Source organism: Lontra canadensis, unplaced genomic scaffold (genome assembly GCF_010015895.1).
Source record: "Lontra canadensis isolate GAN:19392208 unplaced genomic scaffold, GSC_riverotter_1.0 scaffold48, whole genome shotgun sequence".
NCBI classification, from domain to species: Eukaryota; Metazoa; Chordata; class Mammalia; order Carnivora; family Mustelidae; genus Lontra; species Lontra canadensis.
In genome coordinates, this window is record NW_022631042.1 from 4268134 (window position 1) to 4284069 (window position 15936).

General features: G+C 38.5%; 1 protein-coding gene across 7 annotated transcripts in view; it reads left to right on the forward strand.

Moving 5' to 3' along the window:
• Positions 1 to 15936, forward strand: part of CACNA2D1 (calcium voltage-gated channel auxiliary subunit alpha2delta 1) — a 496060-nt gene that overhangs the window by 382207 nt on the left and 97917 nt on the right. The window lies entirely within an intron of this gene.

Sequence of the window (15936 nt, forward strand, 5' to 3'; positions counted from 1 at the left end):
GACTGCATTTTTGTGGAATTAATTCTGCAATTTCTATCTCCCCCTGATTTTAAATATTTCATAGTGTTTTATCACTGATAGGCTGAGGTAGGTCTGATTTATTATAAAGCTGTCTTACTGAGCAGTCCTCTGCTTGTTGCTAATTCTCCTATGCTTCCATGCCAAGGTCCTTTTTGAATGTCTAAGGCTTTTGCCATGATTGAAGTAATTGAAGTAATAATGAAGAAAAAAAACACGGCAGATATTCTCCCCTCACACCAAGGAGCTTAAACAGGTGACATGAACCCTGTACTTGCTGTTATCCCTGTAACTCCTAATAAGTAGCAACTTGGCAGTATCATTAGATGGCAATTTTCTCTTCATTATAAAACTCAATTTTTCACACTGGACATGTATCCATAATGTATTATTTTTTTTAAACTGAAGTATAATTACGCTACACAGTGTTAGGTTAGTTGCAGGTGTACAACATATTGATTCAACAATTCTATATGTTATCACAATGATACGTGTTGTCACCATCTGTCACCGTACAATTTTATTAAAATATTGTTAACTATATTCCCTATTCTGTACTTTTCATTTCTGTGACCTATTTATTTTATAAAAGGAAGTTTGTCCCTCTTAATCCCCTTTATTTTACCCATTTCCCCCTACCCACCTCCCTTCTGGAAACACTGGTTTGTTCTTTGTATTTAAGAGTCTCTTCGGTGTTTGTTCATTTGTTTTGGTTTTTAGATTCCACACACAAGTAAAATTATATGGTATTTTTTTTTCTCCACCTGACATTTCACTTAGCATAATACTTTCTAGGTCTACCCATGTTGTCCCAATTGGCAAGATTTTTTTGTGGGGGGGGAGGGCTGAATCATATTCCAGTGTGTGTATCTCACTCTGTCTTTATCCATTCATCCTTTGGTTGATACTTGGGTCACTTCCATATCTAGCTTATAATAAATAATGTTGCAGTAAACATTTTGAATTAGTGCTTTTATATTCTTTGGGTAAATACCTAGTATTGGAATTACTGGATCATGTAGTATTTCTGTTTTGAATTTTTTGAGGAATGTCCATGTTATTTTCCACAGTGCCTGCACCAATTTATGGTCTCAGCAGTAGCGCATGAAAGTTTCTTTTTCTCCACATCCTCCCCAACTCTTGATTTTTTTTTTTTTTTTTTTTTTTTTGTCTTTTTCACATTAGCCACTCTGTCAGGTCTAAGCAATATCTGATTGTGGTTTTGATATGTATTCCCTGATGATGAGTAAAGTTTAGCATCTTTTCATGTGTCTGTTGGCTGTCTCTCTGTCTTCTTTGGAAAAATATATTCAGGGCCTCTGCCCATTATTTATTGGGTTGTTTTTTGTATTTTTGGTGGGGGAGGGTTTTGAGTTACAGGAGTTATATATTTTGGGTATTAACCTCTTACTGGATATATCGTTTGCAGATATCTTCATCCATTTAGTAGGTTGCTTCTTTTGTTTTGTTTCTGTTTCCTTTGTTTTGCAGAAGCCTTTTATTTTGATGTAGTCCCAATAGTTGATTGTCTTAGGAGCTATATCTAGAAAAATGTTGCTATGGCTAATGTCAGAGAAGCGACTGCCTGGTTTCAGATCTCACAGTTAGGTCTTGAACCCATTTTGGGTTTATTTGCATATGGTGTGAGAAGATGGTCCAGTTTCATTCTTTTGCACGTGGCTATCCAGTTTTCTTAATACTGTTTGTTGGAGAGACCATCTTTTCTCCATTGTATGTTCTTGCCTCTTTTGTCATTGATTTATTTCTGGAGTCTATTCTGTTCTATTGATCCATGTGTCTCTTTTCCATTGATCTATGTGTCTGTACCATACTGTTCTGATTACTTTGTAGTATATCTTGAAATACAGGATTGTAGTATCTCCAGATAGGTTCTTCTTTCTCAAGATTGCTTTCGCATTTCAGGGTCTTTTGTGATTCCATATAAATCTTAGTGTTATTTTTTCCATCTTTGTGGAAAATGCCACTGGTAATATGTATCCTAATAATGTATTAATAATGATAATAATGTATTATGTTTTCAAAGTATTGTTAATATAAGAACTGATATGTCAATGTGCTTTTTAAAAAATCTTATTTCCAAAGAACCATAGTAGACCTTCCTACTCATAGGTAAAGGAGGTCAAACTCTAAAGCAAATAAAACAGACTAAATGAATGTTAGCACATCTCAGAATTTAAGCAAGATATTTCATGATCATTTATTGGTATATAATTCACATTTGAAGTGGTTATATGCATAGACATGAAAATGAGCAATTTGTGTTGAGGTCATTTTGTATTGAACATAAAAGAAGAGATTTGTCTTTGAAACCCCCTGGGAGGATGAAGTTAAAGCAACTTCCTTCACTGGAAGGGCACCCCTAGGAAGGAAGTAGTCAAGAGAATCAAGTATCATCTCTCTGTTAGCCTGAACTCCAGGTAACTGGATGTATGATGTTTACGAAAAGGAAGGGGATTTATAACTAAAATGCTTTTTGCAGGATATCACTGGCTGAAGGTAGCTATAGAACCCAAGATCAATGAGGCAAGACTTTGTAAAAATGTTCCATAGGTGATACATGCAAGGAAGTCTGCAAACCTCCTTTGGAGACTTCTTCTCTTCTGGGCCACATGTGTGTCTCCACCACAGTGAGGCACGACCTGGTGTTTTTAGTTTCCTAAGGCTGCCGTAACAGAATGAGACAGATTGGGTAGCTCAAACTATAGAAAGGTATTTTTTCATGGTTCTGTAGGCTGGAACTCCAAGGTCAAGGTGCTGGCAGGGTCACTTTCTCCTGCTGCCTCCTTCCTTGGCTGACAGATGGCTGCCTGTTGCCGCGTCTTTAGATGGTGATCTGTCTGCCCGTGTACATCCCTGGTGTCTCTTCTTATATGGACACCAATCCTAGTAGATGCTGTCCTAATAGCCTAATTGTAACCTAACCACCTCTTCGAAGACCTTATCCTTGAATACTGTTACTTCTGAGGTACTAGGGGTTTGGACTTCAAAGTATGAATTTGAAGGGATGCGATTCAGCCCATAACCTCTGGGGACCCACCGTCAATGTCCAGATCTTGCTCTGCTTTACCCGAACCTTCACAATCCTTTAGCTTGACTGTATCCTTGATATTATTTCATAAAGCTTGATATTGCCTAAGATCTGATTCGTCCCATTCTTATTTTATACTCTGCTCTCTACGTTTGCTCAGCATCTAACAAAATGTGAACAGGTAAAATGTAATCTCTCAAATGATCAGAAAGGTAGTTATTTAGGTTCACTTGTACATAAACGTATCATTTATCACAAAACATAACAAAAGAGAAAATTGTAAAAACATTAAATTCGATATGGATTCAGCCTATCTAATAAAATTTATATAAAACCAACAGATATTAAATATGGTCATTGTCTTAAACTGGCTTCTGCCTGATTCTCACTCATGGATTCAAAGTCTGGTAGTTGATTTGGGACATGATCCCAGGAAACACTACCATTTAAAGGAGTGTGGAATTGAGTCAAGAGAAAGAGGGAGATAATCGATTAAAGGATCTCAACTTCATTTAAAGGAACTTTATCCTACTAAAGAATCCCAGAAGCTGCTTAGAATATGAACTTCAAAGTTATTCTGCCAAAATCCCTAAAGATCTGGGGTTTTATGTACCAGCCTTCCCCATATGTGGGCAGCATAGATTTTGGCCACAAGAGGGGAAACTGAGACCAAAAGTTGTAGGTAATGGTAGTGAGAAACCTCACCAATGCCCTCTTTATCCAGTCACTGATCCTTTAAGATGGGTGACTGCTCACAATTAAAACAACAAACAAACCAAAAAGCCCAGCTGAGAATACATCACGAAGGAGGGTTGCTAACATTAGAACAAAGGTCCGTAATTTATACTTAATCTTTTTTCTTCTTTCATACCCTTTCAAATTTCCCTGCACATTAACTCTGTCAGCAGCTTGATTAGTGAGATGGCCTGAACTTGAAACCCAGAGGCCTGGGAATGCACAGTCTCTGTGTGTGCATTTCACAGTGGCTCCTGAAATTGTCCAGACTTCACCGAGCACAGAAGGGGCTTAAATGAGTCCTCGAGTTTTATACTTGGTTCTGCTTTCCCCACATTATGTAGCAACAGCCTTCAGGACGATCTTCTTGTCAGCTGGAGCTCTGCCAGATTTTTTTTTTTTTTTGCATGTAGTTTTACTGGCTTGAAAAATCCAAAATATCGAGATAGTAGGTATAGATTTAGGTTAAGTGAAATTCTTACTGTGACCCTGGTGGGAGCACCACCTCAGCTTTATACCCCCACGTGGAAAGTAGAACATTTGTGGTCCGTAGAGCCTAAAGTTGCAGAGACAGGGTGGGCAGATTTCCCAAGTAGCTCACGCTCTGTGGTGGCGAGAGACGCTGCTCCCACATCCATCCCTTAGTTCCCACACTCATGCATTCCGCCTTTTTGGGGCAGAGCCAGTGTGGGGAGGGGCAAGCTGATTTGTAGCATTTGCTAATTTTCATAATATAAATATTCCCACCGGGGCTGATTTCAAGCTACCTATTATGTGAAGTCAGCTGGCTTTAATGATTCCTGAAAAGTATACTTTTTAAATTAAATTTAATTTCTTTTAAATGAGCAGATACAAGCTGGTGCCAGCACATCAATGAACATAACACCGTAGTCGAGAGTACATTTTATATCTTGAAGGACTACATTTCAATTCAAAGACTGTCATCCCCAAGCTAGAGCCTTCATTGTGCATTTAAGAGACTGCCCCAGTGTTTTATCACGTGGGCAGCTCTTAAGTAGGGCAGTAAATGGTGGCCCCGGTGGATCCCATGTTCATGTGCCCATTATTGGACCTCATTTCCCATAAAAGAGGTTCTTGGTTATGCAGCTGATGCACAACCCCATGGTGATATCCCATGATGCTGAATCAGGTAGTATGTGTACCTGGGAGAGGCACCGTGAACAAGAAAGGAAGTCATAAGTGGAATGTTTGTCAGTAACAAGAAACAATGTATCCCACCCCCTCTAGAGGTATGGAATTGATGATTATCTAATTGACATGACATCGGTTGTCTTTTTGAAAGGTGGTACTGTATTGAAGAATAAGCATTGGACAATTGGTTGGTCATTCACCCCTGCCTGTAGCTATATTACACTAGGTGAGAAACAGCCCATGCTTTTAGGCCCATGTATAATATTCTCTTGTGTCTTTTTTTCTCTCTGTGTGTGTCTGTTTCCGTCTCCCCCCCTCCCTGCTCCCATCCCCACTACCCTGCTACAGCATTTATGAGCCCATTTTGCAAGCACTACATTTGCCACACAAAAAGGCTGGATGACCTCCAGTGACAACTCATCTACCCAGTTGTTCAGTACTTCGTGATAAATGCTCTTTAGTGGTCATTGATGTGAAACAGAGCAATTTGCACTTTCCATGCCTACTCTGTGGGTACATCCTCATGCTGCTTCTCCAGGATACTTTGGGGAAGGTCTTCCAGTCTGGCTCCCCCAGGGCATTGGCCAACCATTCAAGCCATTTGCCACTGTGTAGGAGTCTGTGTGTCTCTTCTCTCAAACTGCTTATTCCTCCATACCGCACTGCTGACTGGGTGTATGTTGCCTCATGATCCCTCATCATCTCTTCCCTGCATATCTTCCTAGGACCCTCTGGTTCCTACTATGCAGATCTTATATCTCTTTCGTTGAATAGTGTCTCTTTCTTTCTCTCTCTCTCTCTCTCTCTCTCTCGTTTTTGTTTTCCTGGAGAAGAGACTTCTTTGCCAGATGGGACGTTTTGAGACCTTACCTATTTGTTGCTTAAAGCCATGCGGGAAAATGAGATCAGATCTTCAGGAGAACCCCTGTCATCTTTTATGGTGTTTAGGAACAGACAAACTACTATCTTCTAGGTGGGAGAGGTTACTTCTGCCTATCCAGAGGGTATAGGGGAATCTGGAAGATCATGGTTCTCAGTTGCACTCACCTGGATTTTCTACACTTAGGGTCCTGTTATTTGCCTAGCATTGCCCCGACTGTAACATGGAAGCCTGACAAGGCTCCAAATGCAGCGTTCTTTTTAAGGATGCGACTCTGGAAAGCACATACTGTGCCTATTTCTGGCGCACGTTGACGTCACAACAGGAGATGGGAATCTCTTCATTGTTTGCCCTAGAAGTCTTCTGCAGTACACACTCTGCCTTCAGTTGATCGTTCACTGACTTGATATCATTTTCTTCTGTGAATATAACAACAACCCACCAACTCCAAGCCTTTATGATTAATATTGCGACTATATATCTGAAACGGTAGGCACCTTCCCTTCAATCTATATTGTGTTCCAGTCACTGGAGGTGAAACGCTTAGAATTTGTGATGCTACAGCCTCTGAGGGGTTTTCTTGACCCTAGTTATGACGAGTATACGGTCAGTTCCCAGCGGAGTCTTTGTTGTCATACGGCTGGTGAGTGATGATTTAATTCTACAATCCCATCCTGAGGATCTGCTTCCTAAAACCACTGCCAGTATCAACTTAGACTGGGTTCCCCCAGAAACAGTCTCTGAGACAAAGATTTAAGTACAAATCATCTATTGAGAAAGTAACTCTAGGAAATACTTAAGAGAAGTGTGAGAAGTTTAAAAGAGAGAGAGAAAAAAAATAGTAAATAAATAATAATAAACCATCAAATAAATAATAATTTATTTGATGGTTTATCAAATAAATTACCACTCTGCATGAGTACAGCTTAATGCTCTGGGTAGTTCTAAGAATCCGTACATTACATGATTCAGAGTTATCGCTTCCAAGAGGAAAATGGGCTGGAGTATTTAAAGTTAATAGTTGCTCCCAGGAGACATCAATTCTCTGGGGTTCCCAGGCCAACACGTACACAGGCAAAAGGCTTGCAGAAATCTCAGGCAGTTAAATTTGGGCTGGTGTGCATGGAAATATGGATGGGACATCAGTAGCATCTGCCTTAGCTAGAAACTAAACAATGCTATTAATAAATATGCTTTAAAAAGATTTTTCTTTAAACAGCAGAATGGATTTGAATGAATTTTATGGTTTCCACATTTAACCAACAATTAATGGATCTTTCTTAATTAAATCACTTAGATGGGATTGACATTGGGATTGTTAATTGCCTGACAAGTCTTAAAGACCATTACTTTTCTTAAAAATACTAAGGCTTTCTTTTTTATTTTTTAATTTTTTTAAAGATTTTATTTATTTATTTGACAGAGACCACATGTAGGCAGAGAGGCAGAGAGAGAGGGGGAAGCAGGCTCCCCGCTGAGCAGAGAGCCCTATGCGGGGCTCAATCCCAGGACCCTGAGATCATGACCTGAGCTGAAGGCAGAGGCTTAACCCACTGAGCCACCCAGGCACCCCAAAATACTAAGGCTTTTAAATATGTATTGTTTTAAAGAAAATGGTTAACTGACTTCTTGAGAAACATAATTGCAAGATACTTCCTTGTGGTTTCTGTGAGCCAGTAGACCTTGTTGGTTCATTGACAGCTCTTCTCAGATCCATACTTGTGTGTCCTTACTTGATGCAGCTTGACTGTGTAAGCTACAGGTGCATTGGCAAATGGAATATGTTGATTGTAGAAAGAACTGGAAATAGTGTATCTCAATATCTCAAGGTAAATATGAAAATACCCAGTTATGTATTCAAAAATCAGAAAGAAGGATGATACTGGAAAATGTACCACCCAGGGAGATTGTAAGGCAAATAATGCAGGAAGCTATTTGAAAGATGAACCCATTGTGATTTCCCACTCTCCTCCCAAAGAAATTTATTGCTGGTCTCAGCTCCTGTATATTGTCTTGTTTAGTTTCAATTAGTTCCTTTAATTTACTTTCATCATTTATGATCCTCATTTATCATAAAAAGACATTTTTGCGAACTATACTCTGAATTTTTTATTAACTGCGTACTGTTGTTTAATTTTATTATTTCAGAAAAATCGTTAGTGCATTTTCATGATTGAAAAGTCACTGATTGATTTTAAGTGAGCTGATTATGCCAGGCTTAGATTTGCCCTTCACTAATCAGTATGAACAAGATCTCAGGTAGTTATGTGTTCATTTTTTATCTTATTTATGTATTAACCTTCATTTAATCACAAGTCATAGGGACTTTTCAGTGTGATTTTTTTTTTTTTTTTTTAAACACTGCTCTTGTGGCAGGAACTACTCTCTGTGTTTTCCATGGTAACTCATTTAGTCTTTACAGCTGCCTTGTGAGGTAGGTACTATTATTGTTCTTAGAAGAGAGAATTAGAGCACAGCCATCTTTGTGTATGAGTCTAGAAATAACCACAAAGTTATGTGGCTGAATGCTGAGGAAAATATAAAACGTATTTACTGATTTTATTGTGAAATCTGATATATTCCAAAATATTGGAATTGTTAGAACTTCTAAGATAGGATATGATTATGTTATAAAAGCAAAAAGAAATTACTTTTAAGACTAAATTTATTCATTTTTTAAAAAGAATTATTTTTTGTTTTGGTGGAGGGATTCTTTCAGTAAATGTTTCTGTATTTTGGCTTGAAAAATCATATACGAATTAGATTGTTCTTAAAATTGCATCTGAACACTTAAACATTATATTGGATTATATACATCCTGCCTAGGTAATATATTTTCTTTTAATATATGTATTTACTTGCTTTATCGTGCATCTTTTGCTCTTGTCAACTTCATATGCTCTTAATTGCATTTATATAATATTTAATATCAACCAAATAAACTTAATAGTTTAAAAGAAATTTTTCAGCTTTATTAGTTACCATGCTATATTTTGGAGCTATAAAATGCCTGAAATTGAATGCCTGAAATTGATACATGTAAAGAGAATGAATTATTATTCATCATTTTGGTAAGAGAAAAGCAAAAATATTTTTTTGTCTTTAACAGATAGGTCTTTCTCATTAAATGCAAATTTTACAATTTAATGACATGGAAATTCTAAGGAAAAAACTCTTCAAAATGTATTTATAATGTCCTGGTGTGTGTGTACACACGTGTGCATGTTTTTTTTTTTTTTCCCCTCTGAAACTGAAAGTCTAGGAAAGAAATGTTGGAACTTTTAGTTTTTATAACTTCAGGGAGTCATTACATTAAGGCACTCAGGAAACCTGTCGTGATTGTGTAATTAACTCTGACCGTAATTTTTCCACAAAGCCATCACGCATTTCTCTTCCTCCTCATACCAAAGCTCGTGTGAGTCATCCAAAGAGCTGGGATGCAGTAGATAGGAGCACTTGCCAAAGTTGCCTAGAACTCCCGACAGAAAACTCTGCCAGCCACTCATTTTTAGGTTTACATTTCTAAGTCTCTTAATATTTTGTGAAGAACAGTTAAGTGTTAGGCTTCAATCATGTGTAAGAGGTCAGAAGTACAGCCATGTCATGTCCTACTGCCTTCTGGATTATCTCCAGGGCCTTCTTTGTTGCAGAAGGAGAGCCCCCTGTTGGGCTGAGCTCATGCACACATAATGTAGCTGATTGCACACTAGTCGGGCCGCGTGCTTCGATGGCAGTGAGTGGTTGATGGTAGCAGCCGAAGTGTTCTGACTTACGGGCATAATTTCAGCTGTTGACACAGTGGCTGGAATTTGTTTCTGAAAGTGAGGGAGTTTGACCTTTCCAGAGTAAAATACCACGAGCCAGAGGAGGATGAAAAGAAAGTGTGTGCCCGTGATGACAAGTATGTGAAAAGTTAACAACTGAAGAAGACGGGCATGTGCTTCAATAAAATCACAGACCTCATTACTTCAGAATTAGATGCAAATGCTGGGATGACATGAAGGGTTTTTCAGTCCCGTTTTCTACTTGTAAGTTTTTCTAGCTTGGGGTCATTATAAGTATAATCTGTGAACATTCATGAGAAAGAAATAATCACAATATACTTCCTTCTAATACCTTCGCTGTAAGTTGTAGGAGAGAACTTTTGTAAAGTAAATTCTACTCTTCGCCCAGATTATAGTCACCAAACAGCCGTTCTGGAAGTGATAGTCTCTAAATGCACGTGCAGGCTGAGGAGTGCGGAGCCCCAGCCATCACAGGGGGAAGCTGGATAGGGCGGATCACGATGTCCTGCTGATGGCGCTACTGAGGCTCGCCTCTGCTTGGGTGACCTGCTTCCCACTTACCACAGACAAAACTGCCTCTCAGATGCGCGGGTGGAACTGCAGAGAGATGACGCACAGCCTTAGGCTCACTGATGAGCTTGCGGTTAGGATGAAACCTCCGTACTCCCCGTTTTTGACTTGACAGTTTAACACCGACTTACCGCAGAGTGGAGGTTCGTTTAAGTACGAAATTACACTGTATCTGCACGAAAGACGTGATTTGGATCGTGCCTTTTCTCACGTGCTTAAAATTCTGGTTTTCTTTCCAAAATAGGTCTCTTGCATTCCTAGACAAGGGAATGGTTTGGTTAGCTTAGAACTTTTTTTACTTGGCATATGACAGTGAGCATATAGGTATGTTGTTGCACAATTTACATTTAAAAGTGGTTTTTTTGGTTGTTGGGTTTTTTTTTTTTTTTCCCCACCCTTAGAAAACAGATGCAGGTCACAAATAAAGTAACAGATACCTGGCATGCCAATGCACTTTTGTGACAAGCGAGTTCTAGGAGAGTAATTTCATGTCTTATAAAATCATCATTATCTAGATTTCAAGAAATTTTTATGTGGATTCATATCTCTTTTATGTCGAAAAAGAATATGGTAGTTCATACCCTTGCAACTTCAAGTGGGGCCTGTGGGCCAGCAGCACGAGCAGCACCTGGCAGCTGATTAGGAATGCAGACACCCGACCCCACACCCGACGTTGCAGAATCTTCACTTAGCATCTCTCTCTCAAGTGAGCCCTCAGCAGTGAGGAAATTGGGAAGTCCTGCTCGGGAGGTGCATTTAGCAAAGCCCAGAAAGGCATGTGTCTGGAACTTCTTGTAACTTATAGTGCTTATTATTGATGTAGATTTTAAGATCTTGGTATTTCATAACATTACTAGTACTACAGATGTTTATGAATATTTTTATAGTGTAGCCATTTGCTTTTTGGAGGGACGTATTAAAAGGAAGGAAGGAGTAGAGTTACGTTTCTTAAAGGAACCAAAGTTCTCTCTTTCATATATACTTAATGTTTTTTAAAAGGTTAAGATGGATGCTTTTTAAAATTACCTTCATTCAAAAGACTCATAAAGAAATTATGGGCTGTGAAGAGAAGGCTCTCAAAGGACAGATTTAGAGATATAATAACAGGGTACGTAATCAAGGTTATTTAGTTTTAAAGAAAGAGAGTGCCAGAGGATAACTTAATTGCTTTACAAGTAGAAGGAAAGTTTATAAGATGGTGTTAACAAGCATGATAACTATTTTTTCCATTAATTATGTAGTATATTAAAAATTTGGTACTTAGAAACTTTTGGTACTTAGAAAGTTTTTGGTACTTAGAAATTATATTTTCAGTTAAAAAAACTTTTTTTTTTTTTGCTATGTTATGCTATATTAGTCACCATATAATACATCATTAGTTTTTGATGTAGTGTTCTGTGATTCATTGTTTGTGTGGAACACCCAGTGCTCCATGCAATCTGTGCTCTCCTTAATACCCATCACCGGGCTCACCCATCCCTCCACCCCCCTCCCTTCTAAAACCCTCATTTTATTTCTCAGAGTCCATAGTCTCTCATGGTTTTTCTCCCCCTTCGATTTCCCCCCCTTCATTTTTTCCTTCCTTCTCCTAATGTCCTCCATGCTATTCCTTATCCTCCACAAATAAGTGAAACCATATGATAGTTGACTCTCTCTGCTTGACTTATTTCATTTAGCATAATCTCCTCCAGTCCCATCCATGTTGATGTAAAAATTGAGTGTATTCACCCTTTCTGATGGCTGAGTAATATTCCATTGTATATACAGACCACATGTTCTTTATCCATTCTTCTATTGAAGGGCATCTTGGCTCTTTCCACATTGTGCACATTGCTGCTATGAACATTGGGGTGCATATGGTCCTTCTTTTCACTTTATCTGTATCTTTGGGGTAAATGCCAAGTAGTGCAATTGCTGGGTGATAGGGTAGATCTATATTTAACTTTTTGAGGAGCTGCCACTTGTTTTCCAAAGTGGTTGTACCAACTTGCATTCCCATTGTCATTGTAAGAGGGTTCCTCATTCTCTGCAACCTCTCCAACATTTGTTGTTTCTTGCCTTGTCCATTTTTGCCATTCTAACTGGTGTAAGGTGGTATCTCAGTGTGCTTTTGATTTGAATTTCCCTGATGGCTAATGATGAACATTTTTTCATGTGTCTGTTAGCCATTTGTATGTCTTCTTTGGAGACATGTCTGTTCATGTCTTCTGCCCATTTTTTGACTTTTTCTTTTTTTTCTGTGGGGGGAATGTTGAGTTTGGAGAAGTTCTTTATAGATCTTGCTATCAGCCCTTTATCTGTAGTGTCATTTGTAAATATCTTCTCCATTCTCTGGGTTTCCTTTTTGTTCTGTTAACTGTTTCCTTTGCCCTGCAGAAGCTTTTTATCTTGTTGAAGTCCCAAAAGTTCATTTTCACTTTTGTTTCCCTTGCCTTTGGAGACGTTGTCTTGAAAGAAATTGCTGTGGTCGATGGAGAAGAGGTTACTGCCTATGTTCTCTTCTAAGATTTTGATGGATTCCTGTTTCACATTGAGGTCTTTCATCCATTTAGAGTTTATCTTTGTTTATGGTATAAGAGAATGGTCGAGTTCCATTCTTCTGTATATAGCTGACCTTTTTCCCCAGCACCATTTATTGAAGAGAATGTCTTTTTTCCACTGAATATTTTTTCCTGCCTTGTTGAAGATTAGTTGACCATGGGGTTCAGGGTCCATATCTCTGCTCTCTATTCTTTTCCATTGATTTGTGTGTCTTTTTTTGTGCCAGTACCATGCTGTCTTGGTGATGACAGCTTTGTAGTATAGCTTGAAATTAGGCAACATGATGCCCACAGCATTGTTTCTCTTCAACATTTCCTTGGTGATTGGGGATCTTTTCTGGTTCCATACAAATTTTAGGATTGTTTGTTCTAGCTCTTTGAAAAATGCCAGTGGTAGTTTTATCAGGATGACATTAGAAGTATAGATTGCACTGGGCAACATAGACATTTTAATGATGTTTATTTTTCCAATCCATGAGCATGGAATGTTTTTCCATATTTTTGTGTCTGCTGCAATTTCATTGATAAGTGTTCTGTAGTTTCTGGAGTATAGATCATTCACTTCTTTGGTTAGATTTATTCCAAGGTATCTTACGGTTTTGGTGCTATTGTAAATGGAATCGATTCCCTAATTTCTCTTTCTACAGTTACATTGTTAGTGTATAGGAAAGCAAGTGATTTCTGTGCATTGATTTTGTGTCCTGCCACATTACTGAAATATATGAGTCCTAGTAATTTGAGGGTGGAGTCTTTTGGGTTTTCCACATAAAGTATCATGTCTTCTGCAAAGAGAGAGAGTTTGACTTCTTTGCCAATTTGAATACCTTTTATTTCTTTTTGCTGTCTGATTGCTTTTGCTGGGACTTCTAGTTCTATGTTGAACAATGGTAATGAGAGTGGGAATCCTTGTCATGTTCCTGATCTTAAGGGAAAGGCTCTCATCTTTTCCCCATTGAGAATAATATTCACTGTGGGCTTTTCATAGAAGGTTTTTGTGATATTGAGGAATGTTCCCTCTATCCCTATGCTCTGAAGAATTTTAATCAGGATAGGATAGTGTATTTTGTCAAATGCTTTCCTACATCAATTGAAAGGACCATATGGCTCTTCTCTCTCCTCTTATTAATGTGTTCTATCACAGTGATTGGTTTGTGAATGTTGAACCATCCTCACATCCCAGGGATAAATCCCACCTGGTCATGATGTATAATCCTTTTAATGTACTTTTGGGTCCTATTTGCCAGTATCTTGTTGAGAATTTTGGGATCCGTAATCGTCAGGGATATTGGTCTGAAGTTCTCCTTTTTGATGGGGGTCTCTTACTCAAGGTAACAGTGGCCTCATAGAATGAGTCTGGAAGTTTTCCTTCTTTTTTTATTTTTTGAAACAGCTTCAGGAGAGTAGGTAATATTTCTTCTTTGAATGTTTGGTAGACTTCCCCAGAGAATCCATCAGGCCCTGGAGTCTTGTTTTTTGGGAGGTTTTTGATCATTGCTTCAATCTCGTTACTGGTTATTGGTCTATTCACATTGTCAATTTCCTCCTTTTTCGGTCTTGGTAGTTAATAGATTTCCAGGAAGGCATCCATTTCTTCTATGTTGCTTAATTTATTGGCATATAGTTGTTGTTAATAGTTTCTGATAATTGTTTCTATTTTCTTGGTGTTAGTCATGATCTCTCCCCTTTCTTTCCTAATTTTATTAATTTGGGTCCTTTCTCTTTTCTTTTGGATAAGTCTGGCCAGTGGTTTATTGATCTTATTAATTCTTTCAAAGAACCAGCTTCTAGTTTTGTTGATCTGTTCTACTGTATTTCTGGTTTTTAATTCATTGATCTCTGCTCTTATCTTAATTATTTCTCTTCTCATGCATGGCTTCGGCCTCATTTGTTATTTTTTCTCCAGTTCTTTAAGATGTAAAGTTAGTTAATGAATTTGGGATTTTTCAATTTTTTTGAGTGAGGCTTGGATCAAAATGAATCTCTTGTGGACAGCATATGGATGGGTCCTATCTTTTTATCCAATCTGTAGCCCTGGGCCCTTCCATGGGAGCATTTAGGCCGTTTGTGTTGAGAGTGATTATTGAAAGACATGTTTTTATTGTCATCATGTTGCCTGTGAAGTCCTTGTTTCTATAGATTGTCTCTATAAATTTCTGTTCTCCATCACTCTAGGGGTCTTCTTTTATAGAATCCCCCTTAATATTTCTTGCAGATCTGGCTTAGTGGTCACATATTCTTTCAATTTCTGCCAGTCTTGGAAGCTCCTTATCTCCTCATCCATTCTGAATGACAGCCTTGCCGGATAAAGTATCCTTGGCTGCATGTTCCTTTCATTTAGTACCCTGAATATGTCTTGCCAGCCCTTTCTGGCTTGCCAGGTCTCTGTGGACAGGTCTGACCTTATGCTGATGTTCCTTCCTCTATATGTAAGGAATCTCTTCCTCCTAACTGCCCTTAAGATGGTTTCCTTGGTTTTGAGATTTGCAGGTTTTGCTGTTACATCCTGTGACATTGGTCTCTTCTTCTTGATCTTGGGAAGGGTCCTCTTTGCCTTTAAGACACAAATGCTTGTTTCATTCCCTAGATTGGGGAAGTTCTCAGCTAGGATTTGCTCAAATGTATCCTCTAGTCTTCTCTCTCTTTCCACCCCCTCAAGGATCCCAATAATTCTGACATTGGAATGTTTCATGGCATCATTTATTTCTCTAATTCTGTTTTCATGGATTTTAAGGGGTTTGCTCCAGGCTTCTTCCTGTTCCTTTCTGTCACTGTGTCTTCTAGATCACTAATTCATTGTTCTACCTCATTTACTCTAGCTGTTGGAGAATCTAGGTTACACTGCATCTCATTTATGGAATTTTTAAGTTCAGCTTGATTAGCTCTCATTTCTGCCCTTAGGGAATCTATGTTGCCATTAGTGGTTTTCTCCAGCCTAGCTATTGTCTCCATAACTGTTACCCTGAGGTCTGTTTCTGACATCTTGCTTATACGCATATCTCTTAGGTCTTCAGGGGAGGCCATTGTCTGTGGGTCTTTTCTTTGTTGGGAGTTCCTCCTTCTAGATACTCTGTTGAGTTGTAGTTGAGGGGATGTACAGCCAAAAACATCAACCAAAATCCTGGCAAGGTGCATCCTCTCGACTGATGATCCTCTGCCCCCGTAGTGATCCAGTTGTATAATCTTACATCTCAGGCTGATTTCATGGGT